The sequence below is a fragment of the Aricia agestis genome, chromosome 5 (genome assembly GCF_905147365.1).
Source record: "Aricia agestis chromosome 5, ilAriAges1.1, whole genome shotgun sequence".
NCBI classification, from domain to species: Eukaryota; Metazoa; Arthropoda; class Insecta; order Lepidoptera; family Lycaenidae; genus Aricia; species Aricia agestis.
The window spans coordinates 17,241,555-17,254,842 of record NC_056410.1 but is presented as its reverse complement, the minus strand read 5'-3'; the positions used below and the strand labels follow the sequence as shown (position 1 = coordinate 17,254,842).

The 13,288-nt window shown below is 34.6% G+C and overlaps 1 protein-coding gene across 1 annotated transcript in view; it reads right to left on the bottom strand.

The window, feature by feature from the left end:
- LOC121726946 (short neuropeptide F) overlaps positions 1-1,854 on the bottom strand; it is a 102,480-nt gene extending 100,626 nt beyond the window's left edge. The window contains exon 1 of the mRNA XM_042114593.1: positions 1,824-1,854. The gene's annotated coding sequence lies outside the window, so the exon portion shown is untranslated. The remainder of the gene's footprint in view (positions 1-1,823) is intronic.
- Positions 1,855-13,288: the final 11,434 nt, after the last annotated feature.

Genomic DNA, 13,288 nt, shown 5'->3' with positions numbered 1-13,288 from the left:
TACGTCACTTCATTATTTTTTCAGAACCGTATATCTAGATAATATTATACATAGTTGTTAAATATAGTCAAAAAATATATTTTCAATTCAAGAAAGTCTTTATAATATTTTTATTAAATAGAATTACTTTAAAGGAAAATCCTTTGTGACTTTGTTTTAGAATTTTATTTTCTAAAAGCATATTCGTCGGATGTCAAGTAAAATTCAGTTTTCAGTTCAATTATTACGGTTAATAATTGAACTGAAAACGTTTTTCATTTGTATCATGTTTTAAAATTTTCGCACGTGCAACTCTTTAAAGGAAACCAACTGAAAAATAATTTATGCATGAAACGACTAGTGTTGTTGAATTGTTTGTCTTATATTATTTTAATTTTGTACTGTATGATTCTATGCTAATTATTCCTCTGAAATATAATAAAAGTGTTTATCAGACTGTTTAGTTACTCAACTAAAAGTTCATTTGTTCGGTGTGTTTTTGTTTCTTTAACGTTTTTGATAAACTTAGAAGTTAGTAAGGTAAATGTTCTAAGGTAAATCTTATTTACGTCACACGAGCACTATATTTATACAAGGTGCAACCAAACAATGTGATGGTAATTTAGGGTGTGTATGAGTCCCGTTACATGTAGACTGTAGAGTTCAATGTGAAAGTATCAGCGCTGAAAACAAAAAGACGAAAAAGTTTCAACTTTCTTTTTTAATTTTTGTAAATAAAAAATTAAAAAAGAATTTATAGTGTTCTGTGATGTCGAAAGTTGTGTTTTTATTTTTGTAGTCTTTATTCTCACTTTCGTTTATTCCATCTTTAATATGTGTAGTGATGTTAAGTTTACTTATAACATAAGAAGTTTTTTACCATATTTAAACTAATTCTAGTACAATATTTGCTGTTGCTAGAATTGTCGTTTTTATCCTACTTTATTTATAAAAATTACATGAAGGTAGGTCTTGTAGGGACTATCGTTAACATGAAAGGTTTTGTTACTTAAAATTAATTAATAGGTTTTTTTTACAACTGAAAATGATTATTTTCGCTGGTACAAACTATCTTTACACAAATTTCATTTGTGTTATATATATTTTTTTTAATATTTTCAAGCTGTGAGTACTTAAAAAAAATTATGCGTATTTAAATAAAAATATATTAAAATGTTACAAAATGGTAAAGTAAAGTAGATATTAAATTAATTTTATATTATGAAAACACATTAGATGTTTACCTGTTCTATTTGAATTTTGTTGTTACTTAAATTAATGAAACTAGTAGAGCAACACAAAATGTTTTTAGAGAGCGAGTTGTACTTAATAAATTTGGTAATATTTCAAAATTTTTAGAGCAACACAGAAATGTTTGCAGAAACTCGCGTGTCATTTCTATTTCAAAAAGTTTTAGAATCTATCTTATCACATTTTAATCACGCTTTAAACATGCCTGAAAATTACAGAGCAATTCAAGATATTTTCAGAAACTCGCGTATAAAGTTTAAGAACGTTTTCAGAAACTGTTTATCTTATCACATTCGCGTCAACATGCCTGAAACTTACAGGTAAAACTAACGTATTTTCAGAAACTGGCGTATTATGTTTTACAGTTACAAAACTTTTGGAATATTTTTTAGAAACTATAATCTATCTTAACACATTTTATCGCGTTAGCATGCCTGAAGCTCATGTCAGAGCAAACTAAAATATTTTCAGAAACTCGTGTACTTTTAATGTTTCAAAATTACAAAACTTTTAGAACGTTTTTAGAAACTATCTGCCTTATCACAAACATTTTATCGCATTTTCCACATGACTGTACAAAGTTTGGTACTCACCTGATATGCGGGACACCCGGGGTACAGTCGCGCGAACAATCACAAACTCGGCCGGTACCGGCGCGCTTATATAGCGCCGCGCCCCGCCTACAACCCGCCCGAAGGCGGTACTAAGGCATTGAAAACTTACGAAGTTTTTAATTTTTTTTTATTAAAAAAATCATGCAATTTTTTATTGCAGTATTTTTGTTATTACCGAACGAGTAAATAAAGTGATACTGGTAATTATTGTGTTTTGACTGGAAATGATTTTGTTTTATTATTGCCTGGCGATGATTATTACTGTGGATAGCAATCATTGAAGATTATAGAATAATCCTTATTATAGATTTGTTGACTAAAGATTGACTATAGGCTAATATTAACCGCAGCAAAAATCTCGCCTGAAAATACTCGAAAAGAAGGAAAGATAAAAATCAAAAGGTACCTTTGTATTAAATGTTCTACCGGTGCAAGTTATTAATTACCTTATAAAGTTTATTTTTGTAATTCCATTCAAGTACCGTATATTTTAAGCTTACGTCACAGTAAATATACTTACGGCCATTCCCAATATTTGATCTATCTCTGGTTTTGCCCTACTAGAGATAGGAATAGCTCAGATTAGACATTAGAGACATATATTTTATGTCAATTATGAGCTATTCCTATCTGTAGCAGGGCAAAACCAGAGATAGATCAAATATTGGGAACGGCCGTTAGTCAAATAAAGAGACTTTAGACGTTCCGCATGATTCCGCCCGCGTAAATAACGAATTCCGCAAGAACCGTACATGTTTCAATAAAGTAAGCTATATTTCCCTAGCATATCCCACAACCTGAGCACTTGTGTGGTACACTTTACCGAAATACTATTAAGCCTATTGATTTGTGCTTTAACATAGTAATTTTTATTTATATGTAGATATGTTATCATAGCCAAAACAACATTTGCCGGGTCACCTAGTATTTTTATAAAGCAAAAACTGCCTACCTGCTGACCGCCGAACTTCCACATGAAGATAGCACTAGCTGATGATGATTATTTTGAGCTACTGGTCCATTTAGGGTCAATTCAGACCGCAACACGACGAGGCGAGGCGAGGCGCGGCGCGGCATTTTGTATGGATTTGACAGATTTCAATTGCGTGAGACGTCTTGCGAATCTGTCAAATCCATATAAAATTAGAAATGCATCTACGCGTCGCGTTGCGGTCTGAATCAACCCTTAAAATGCTCGAACATAACCTTAATGATTACCCATTCCTTTTTTTTTATGAAATAAGGGGGCAAACGAGCAAACGGGTCACCTGATGGAAAGCAACTTCCGTCGCCCATGGACACTCGCAGCATCAGAAGAGCTGCAGGTGCGTTGCCGGTCTTTTAAGAGGGAATAGGGGAGGGTAGGGATGGGAAGGGAATTGGCGAGGGTAGGGAAGGGAATAGGGTAGGGGATTGGGCCTCCGGTAAACTCACTCATTCGGCGAAACACAGCGCTAGCGTTGTTTCACGCCGGTTTTCTGTGAGAACGTGGTATTTCTCCGGTCGAGCCGACCCGTTCGTACCGAAGCATGGCTCTCCCACGTATAAAACATTCTTTTACCTGTTCTAAGACCTTAAAATACCTCGAAGAAACTAGTTAAGACCATTTGTATGTTGAAGATAATATTGTAACGTAAATTCCTTTGTATTTCCCCTGGGATATTAGTTACACAGATTTAGTTGTTATTTTATCTAAAGCGATATCGAGGATTTGTTTTGACTATTAAATATTAAACTTGCTTAGATTAATTGAAAAAATGATAAAATATTATATTTTACTAGACGTTGCCCACAAAATATGTGTACGATAAATAGGCAGAAATCGTACATTTCCCTAAAATGATCCAATAATTTGTTATTTGGTGGTAGGTCATCACGTAGACTTTCTGAAAAGATTTGGTTAAAATTTTCTTAGAAATAAAACAATTTTTATTTATTTAAATTATCTCCATAACAAATTAACTTTAATTAGGTCCACTTGCGCAGATCGTGGTTAAAATTAATACCGGGTTAAATAGTGTTTTAACGTTGTTAGTGGCGGCCGAAAAGGAAGATCTTCCGACCGAGAGAAAGCATGCTCGGTCAGGCTGAAGCCCACTGACGTCATTTCAGACGTTGTATATATCTTGCCGTTCTCCGAAACTTCGATAGCGCGATGCAGTATTGTTAGGCGAAATGTGGGTACCGCCACATCACTCCCCCCCGAAGACTCGTGGTATTCTTCGTGGTCACCAATTTAACGTTAGTGGCGGCCGAAAAGGAGGATCTCCCGACCGAGAGAGATAGCATGCTCGGTCAGGCCGAAGCCCACTGACGTCATTTCAGACGTTGTATATATCTTGCCGTTCTCCAAAACTTCGATAGCGAGATGCAGGATTGTTAGGCGAATTGTGGGTACCGCCACAGTGTGTTATCTCTTACATTCTTTCTATATTTTACGAAAGAATTAACTTTTAATCAGTGGTTAACTTTAACCCAGTGCGCAAGTGGGTCTTATTTCTTAAGGGTTTAAAGTTTATGTCATAACTCATAATCTATATTAAATTAAAGTTAAGTAAGTAAATCATTCCATCTCAGTGCAGGTATAATACTATTAATCAAAGTTTTTAATATATTTTCTGACTCGTCTCACGATTTGGATTATAAATCCTAATTGCTAAAGTCATTTAAACACCGATGTCACAATCATCAATCTTTTGTATTGACTCAATGAACCATGTTTGCTGTAGGATCAATTAATAAGCCATTCTGATATCCGATTCTATTTACTTACAATATTTTATGAGGATGCTAGCCGATCCGCCCGGTTTCGTCCACGTAAACAGGAACAGATGACAAGTTTGTACTTGTTTAGAGAAGTTGATTCCTAGGCAGTTGACAGACCAACGTCATTTGGTCGGATCATGTCAATTGAATGTTAATTGCGATCTATCGGCTGGGTTTGACGTAACACAACCAAACTACGTAGGTCTGCCTAAGAATCTACTTCTCTGAATCTCTCTAAAAATCTGAAATAGTACCTTCGCAAATGTTGTATTAGGGCGTAGGGAGGTAGAGGCAGACAGGGGGGCTGTTTATTCTTTTTTTTTAACTTTTAACTCACCTCTACTGCTAATGTGACTTAATAACAACGACTAGTTCAGGATTTTTTGCTTTTGCTCCCTGAGGATTTGTCAAAAATTGGTCTAATTAATGTAATTTTTCGGAAAACAAACTATAATATATGTAATTTGAATTTGTATAAGATTTTTTAAAGTACGATCTTTATCCTTATTAAGGTGGCGACTAACCCTAAAGTGTCGATTTTATAATTCATTTTTATACTTGAAAATAAGCCCAGAATTGTTTCATTTTCTAAAATTAGATACTACATTATATTTCCGAGAATTCGATCTGAGCAAAAACACGATATCTTATATTTATTTAATGTTGTATATTTATCGAGTTATAGAGAAAAAACTAATTTGGCGATGAATCCGCGTCGTCCTTTTCCACTTGGCATAGTAAAATTATGAAAGACGGGCGTGAGTGGGATGAGAGAAGGACGATGTTTGACTTTTTGGGTTAGTCGCCCTCTTAATAGGAAATAACTTTACCGATGTCTTTACTGTTCTTAAAACGTTCAGTCATAAAGTTTCATTCCTCTATACACAGCGATCCTAAAAGTCTGTACTCAAAATTTTGTAAAACTTACTGATATTATAATAATATATTATGTATGATAATAATAATTATTTGTATCTTAAGTTCTTGTGTAGGTGTCGGCTTTTATGAAACTAAATAGGTAGTATTTGATTGTAAATAATCTTTGAACCGATCAACTAAACATATTCGGGGATCCAACTAAAGAGAACTAACTAGACGTGTTAATACTCTAAGGTTTCCGAGTGCTAGTAAACAGTCTATGACGTGAGTACGTAAAGTGAGGGTCACGTCCTATATAATAATAATAATAATAAACGGTAACAGATCGATAACAATCTATTCACAACCTGTCCGCAAAAAGGTGCGATTTACATACAATTGCTTTTTTTATCGGGCTTTGGCCCACCACACATTCCCACCACTGTATCTCCTGTGTCGCCAGGATCGACAGCGGTATCCAACCACGAAAACCCTTTGATATGATCTCAGGGAGCCCGAGGGACAGCTAAAGCTGTCTTGGAACATACAATTGCTACAAGCAATTTTGTTGTGTAGCGGTCAAACCGCTCGGTTGCGCGGACGCATATATATCGAGTCTTACATTACATACAACGACTCTTAATCCAGCCGTGGGTTCAATCCGCACGTTGAATGACATTTGAAAATAATTTTCGACAATCTTTATTATAATTCTTTAACTTTCAAAGATTACGATTATACCTACCCTTCCTATGTAACTTCGAAGTAAAGTGTGTTTTTTGCCACTTTAATTGCAAATTTCTCTACTTGCGCATTCCGGAAGCTGCAAATTCAAAAATTTCACCTACAGTCGTTATATTCTTTTTTGTATTCCGATTGTCTGTCAAAAGATGAAACCGTCGGATAGGCATGTAAAAAGTCGGTCCTGCGCCATATCTGTCGCCAGTCGTTTGTAACTAATTGTAACTACTCATAAGCTAAACCAAGAGCCAGAAACAGCCAGAGTTTTCTTTTACCTATAATAATTATGCTATACTCGCACTTTGCTCTTTGCCATTTATACTTAAAGTATAAATGGGAAAGTATGTTTATTTGTCCTTCCTTCACGCCCTAGCAAAGCAACTAATCGACATAATTTTTAGCACATACTACAGATTACAGAAGCCGGGGGCAAAAGCTAGTAACTCATATAGAGGTAAGAACGGCAACTAACTATTATAGAGCTTCGGTCGCGAATACTTTAGGAGGTATCCAGTTTTGAAAGTCTACCTATATTAAGGTATTTTTTTTCCTCTCTCCCACTTTCACTCTCGAATCTCGTCTCCCACTTACGGACCCTTATGACAGTTGCTCCCTATTGCCAGACAACTTATGCCAGTTACTTCCCACTGCCATACCACCTTAAAGTGTAATACTTTTGGTATTTTAGGGAATAATTAAGGGTGTCTGAGATGAGATTCCTACATTTCCGAAAGAAGTAAGAAAAAAAAAGCGCTTTACATTGTATCGAAGGCTTTGGCATTGTAAGGAAGGTAGACCTTCAAAACTGGATACCTCCTAAACGCGATCGAAATTCTATAGTTGCTGTTTGTTCATACAGGAAAACTTTCAGCTTTTATAAAATGACAAAAATCTGTCTATCGCTGGCTCTTGGATAATTTAATTGTCATAAAAGTTAACCAATATTATAATAGTCAGAGTCATTAGTTATAATGTTATTTGGTAATTTAAAATGACTGGCATAAAACTGTAAAGTCTTATCACGTAATATGTTTTATTTTTACAAGTTGAAGGAAACCAATAGTTATTGTGATTGCTTGAAAGCAATCACTATAACTATTGCTTCTCAACCCTGAAGGGTTGAGAATAAATATTATAAATCGTTCCATATTATTAATTTAATGTATGTTTTTTCCATATGCCTATTTATATTGTTTTTTTTTGTTTACGTACCCAAAGGGTAAAGACGGGACCCTATTAATAACACTTCGATGTCTATCTATCCGCCCTTCGATGTCTGTCTGTCTCCAGGCTCTATCTCAAGAACTTTTCACAAATTGAGTATATCTTCTGCCACTATAACAATAAATACTGAAAAAAAAATTGAATTGAATATTTAAGAGGATACCACAGCAGCTAGAGAAATGAAAAAAAAGTACGTGTAATATCTATAGCTGTCTCCCTTACCTCAAGCCTATACCGCAGAACGCGATAGAGACAACTGCAGAAAATCCAGAAAATCAACGATTCGTTGTCCCCTGATTCCTTCTCCAAAACTTAACCGATTTAAGTACTTTTTTCATTAAAGATTAAAAAAAGGCTTGAGCTGTGTTCCTATGTTTTGCTTTTTTTGTATAATCTATCCAAATCTGTTTTCTGGACGTTTGAACACAGTGGAAAATCTGGCCATTTTTTTGGGTTTTTGAACGTTCATATCTTATTTAGTAATTAAATTATGAAAAAAAAGAAAACATAGGGACATTGTATTGGTGGCCGTAGATATTCAGGAAAAAAATTATAACTCTACTAGCATTATCCAGGGAGGAAACAGGGGACAACGTTTGTATGGAAAAAATGGCGGTGTGGAATCCTCTTAAGTGGGCTCCCATACAACCAATAATAGCAACAGGTTTGCCAATAATAGCAACAGGTGAGCTTTTGAAATGTTCCGTTGTACTTATGTATACTTTAATAATAATTGACGACAAAATTAGAATAAATTAAAAAATTATGAGGTTACACTCATAAAAAATCAATTCAAATTTCAATGTGGTTTTAAAAAGGAAATTCTTTGATAATGCCACTAAAAAGACACAAATGCTCTTAAGACCCCGTTGAATCCGCACAAAAAAGGCATAACGTTGCTTGTGTCTGATGAGACTTATTTTACTCCGCCGAAAAAAGAAATAAGGGACAAATCTACCCGAAATATCAAATTAAACGTCTCATTCAAAATTTCATAGCAACCGCTACGTAGTTATGCGATAATTTCATAATTAATTTCTAAAAGTTGTCTAACAATATTTTGAAATAAACACAAAAAACCTTCTCCTGTAAAGTAGGGTTTTTGCAACAGCGCCCTTATTCCTAAGATACGACGATATAAGGGGGGTGTCCTGGGGGTCCGGACCCCTCCCCCCCCATCCCCCCATTACTATCCATCTTACTTGTCCAATTTCGACAATAATATATGTACCTACCTCGCCGATTAAAATCGTGCAGTACATGTAGTTATAAAAAAATATTTTTGATTTCCTAAACACGTTGCCTATTTGCTGCTGTGGAGCCCTTCATGGGCAATTCCAACTCGCACTTGGCCGCTTTTTTACGTAAGGGACCCCCCCCCCCCCCTTATCAAAGTTATATATACGCCCGTGACTGCACCGTTACCAAAATCGGTTTAGCAGGCGTTATTATTTATATAACTGCAATAATAATATTACAGTTAACAAACAGGGTCACAGTGACTTTAAACTTCTAATGGATGTGGTTTCTTGGCTTCGGGTCCAACTGTCGACCCTGTTATAATCAAAACAGTATTTACTATCGCAAGTTAGTAAAGAGTTCTTAATATTATGAGTTTGGAGTGAGTTCTTCGAGACTGTACTCGATGCGAATGCATTTTCTTATGAATATGCATAAAAACGTATCCTCTAGACTCTTGAGATAAAGAAAAACTGTATCGCACGACAAATATAAAATTTCATTTGGAAACATAAACATTTACTTGAATTGAAATTATTGGGTACCCGCAGTCGGGTCTCTATAATATTATTGTGTAGTGCATTAATATTTGACTGAGATATTTTAAATGTTAATTTAGTTAAGTCAACACTTTTTTAACTTTGAATCAGTCATCATCCTTAATTCATTTATGGGATTAAATATATCCCTTTCCTACCAAACAACAAAATCGGTTTAGCAGGTAAAGCATATTACACACACTTTGGCATTACTTACTAGTATGATTTCAATTCGAATTTAACATCAAAAAGAAAGATAGCACAATTTGCATGCCGTTTGTTTGAATACGCTCTTTGAGGTACTTAAGTCTTTAATTTTTATCTTGAAGAGAGTTTCCTCAAACCAAATTAAATGTAATCAATAATCATGTTACGTTTGTTTGATTTTATTAAGAATAGCAATTTCTGTTATCAGAATATTATTATGTGTCATCATTTTCTTTTTGCATAACATAATGATTATCGTTAGCGTTTTACCATTCAAAAAATTCATAATAATTAATAAGAAGATGTGGATCCTTCAAAACAAACAGGGTAGGACTTTAGTACGAGTAAATCTAAGGAAATTGATACAGGTAATGAAAATTTTGTATCAGATAGCTGATAGTGCATGATAGTCTTCCACCGTGCATTTTTCGCGTAACTTTCTGCCGCGCACTGTAAAACTCTGGAACGGACAGTCAACAGTAGTAGCAGTTTCCGGACCTTGCAAACCTTCAAGAAGAGAGCGTATTCCCGCAACGCACTTGCGGCTTTTCTAATGGTGCGAGTGTCCAGAGGCGGCGTAAGGCGTAGGCAACGTGGGCGTCCGCCCACGGCCTTACGGTTTAAGGGGTCTCGCGCCCCTTGGACCACGAGGTTTTTTTATGGTTTACGAGTTTTGATACTCAAATATTTAAAAAACCCACAAAAGGTATTTTATTTTAATAATATCATTATATATTAAAGTACACATATAACAAAATAATGTGTGAAAAATTCAAGTACCTACCTCTTGTCATTATTGATATAGAGCGAAAAAGGCCGAAAATATCACGTTTGTTGTATGGGAGCCCCCTTAAATATTAATTTTATTTAGTTTTCAGTATCTGTTGATATAGCGGCAACAGATATACATATTACATAATCTGTGAAAATTTCATAAGTCTAGCTATAGCGGTTCTTGAGATATAGTCTGGAGATAGACAGACGGACAGACAACGAAGTCTTAGTATTAGGGTCCCGTTTTTACCTTTCACGGCACGGAACCCTAATAAAAAGTTTTATAAATAAAAAAATTTGTATATCTACCGGGGGGCCTCGCAAAATATATTGTAGGGGGCCTCGCAAGATACATCTTGCCCACATCAGGTCTTGCTGTCTGCCGCCTTATTATATATAAAAAGTCCTTAAGCTAGTGTATCTCACCTATCGTGGATATTTTTCACTCGATCATATTTTCTAAGTGTTTAAAGTCGAGTTCCCTCAGGCGTCCTATCGTCGTTGCCAGTCGACTGAACCTATACTGCTGATTACATGACAATCTGGATCCTTGCATGAGCTCAAGGTGGCATTTAATACAGTTAAGATTATCTTCTAACAGATAACATATTGGATATTGGAATTCCAGTATGTAAATTACATTAACTTTGTTCTTTTTTTTTTTAAATAAAAGTACGAAACTTTAGGGCTTACATTTTTGTACTCTAAAAATATTTTAAATTATTAAAAAAAAGTTTTTTTCTACATAACAGCAGGCATCGAATTATTTTTAACAAAAAATTAAAACCGACTTCCAAGGTAAAAACAATAATAACATCCTTATAATATGAACTAAAAAGTATTAAATAATTTTTCCTACCTAATAGTGCCTTTTTCCGAATTCGGCTAAACCTCAACTATTTCTGTACTCAATCTTCATCATTTTGAAGTCGGTACCAGATAGCTGAATTTTTAGTTCTCTTACAGAATATTTGAAACTTTTGGAACTGGCACCGACTTCAAAATTATGAAGATTGAGTACAGAAATAGTTGAGGGATAGCCGAATTCGGAAAAAGGCACTATTAGGTAGGAAAAATTATTTAATACTTTTTAGTTCATATTATAAGGATGTTAATATTGTTTTTACCTTGGAAGTCGGTTTTAAGTTTTTGTTAAAAATAATAATTAGTTACCTACTAACCATCGCGTAAGTATATTTAATATTCTACGTATCTTAATTCTTATTACAATTTGTTAAGAGTCAGACGTCGTGCTCATAAATATCAGGTAGATAATTTTAAACAATACATTTGAAAAAATCGAAGTGAACAGTAAACACGTGCTAGCCGCTAGGCAATTATTGTACCTATAAACTTGCATAGGAGTATTTTTTATGGGAAAATGTACGGTTTCCGTAAAATTCCTAATTATCGCGGGCAAAGCCGCGCGGGACATCTAGTTCGATAATAATTTTAAAACCTTATATTATATTTTAAACACTACCTAACCAACTCAAGCCCCGATCGTAATCTAATTTTGAAGATCTCTTGAGAGTTTATATATATATATAACAATTATACGTGTTTAGAATTATGGAGAGTAAAAGTACGAAATCGATATAACATAAATTTACAATCCCTTTGAAATGTGAATTCTTGTGAGACGTACCAGTGTTTGTTTGTTTTCTCATGCAAACTTCTAAGTCAATAGAACTATACGTTTAAAATATCCCGCCCGTCTAAAATTTCCAAACAAAACTGTAAACAAAATTTAAACTTCTAACGAGGCTCCACAAAGTTACCGGATTTTTCTAGTTGTGAAAATCCCTGTTAAAAGTTTTTCATTTAATTGGTTAAGTGGCGGTTACTAGTAACGGCCATTCCCAATATTTGATCTATCTCTGGTTTTGCCCTACTAGAGATAGGAATAGCTCACAATTGACATAAAATATATGTCTCTAATGTCTAATGTGAGCTATTCCTATCTCTACATAGCTAGCACAAGCACGTAGACAAACGAAAGAAACTAAATTTTGACAGTTTTACCGGAAAAACATTGGAGTAAAAGTTTCTTTCCTATCTCGATATCTTTCGCTTTTGAAAATCTATAAGTCAAGCATGACGATCCGCTTTTGACATTTAGTTTCTTGATTCTGTTTTTATTTTTATTATGGCACTTGGCTATAAAACCATGGCCAGTGTCGAGTAAATGGCGGCAAATTCAAAAAACCGATGTATAGCAACCCTGTCTATAGCCGGAATTATAGTTTTGATCTACAAACTACGAATAATAAAGTTCCTTAGTTTTTATTATTCGTATTTCGTAGATCAAAACTATAATTCTGGCTATAGACAAGGTGCTACACGTCGATTTTTTTAATTTGCCGCCATTTACTCGACACTGGCCATGGTTTTATAGCCGAGGTGCCATAATTAAAAAAAAAGAACCAAGAAACTAAATGTCAAAAAATAATAATTGCCGTTGCTATAATGGTTGCTATGGAAAGAGTTTCTTGTCTTTGTCCACTGAAACTCAAGTCGATGGGTGGTGCCATGCTCGGGAATAAGATATGTAGACACGGGAAAGAAACTGCCATTACTTTCTTCCGAAGAATCGACTGGGAAACCCCGTGCTAGCTACGCTAGTAGGGCAAAACCAGAGATAGATCAAATATTGGGAACGGCCGTTAAACAACTCCGTAATTTTTTATCGATCCTGTCACCTGTCATGGTGAGCAAAACTACGCAAATCTGGAGTTTTCCCGGTTATTTTAAATGATGGTAGAATTTTTATTATAATACTAGAGAACTTTGTAGGCCTTATCTCCTAATTTTTTTTATAATAAACCTTCCCTTGACTTCGAATATTTCAAGATTAAAAATAAAATATTGCAAATCGGTATAGCCGTTCTCGAGATTTAGCGAGACTAATAAAATTTATATTTAGCTTTATTTATGATGTGTGTAGGTTTACTCAATAATGGGAAGTCTAGCAGGTATAGCTACAGCGTGTAACAAAACTAAGTGATAACACTTTAGGGTGTTTATGGAGAGGTATAGAGTTCGATGTGAAAGTAGCAGTGCTAGAAAAGTAACTTTTTTCACTTTTGTATGGAA